Consider the following 315-nt stretch of genomic DNA (forward strand, 5'->3'; position numbering starts at 1 on the left):
CATGCCCCCAGCCAGGTAATTCCGCAATCGAACGTTCCATGGTACCACTATCCACAGTACTCCGCTCCCCCGGCATCTTCGCGTTTGCGCAGCCCGTCCGACGGCGAGAGCAGACTCCTATCGCAGGATACGCTATTGAGTCGTGGTAGTGTCGGCAATGGTAGGTCCGCGAACGCATGCCACCGCAACGTTGGCACCGTAACCAGCCAGACGGTGCAGCCGACGAGACCGGTGCATTTGCGCCTCTGTGGGACTGGGATTGGGGCAAGCCGACCCTGGAATCAGGGACCCGTGACACGTATGTGACGCTTCGGT

Source organism: Aspergillus sydowii (genome assembly GCF_001890705.1).
Source record: "Aspergillus sydowii CBS 593.65 unplaced genomic scaffold ASPSYscaffold_22, whole genome shotgun sequence".
NCBI lineage: Eukaryota > Fungi > Ascomycota > Eurotiomycetes > Eurotiales > Aspergillaceae > Aspergillus > Aspergillus sydowii.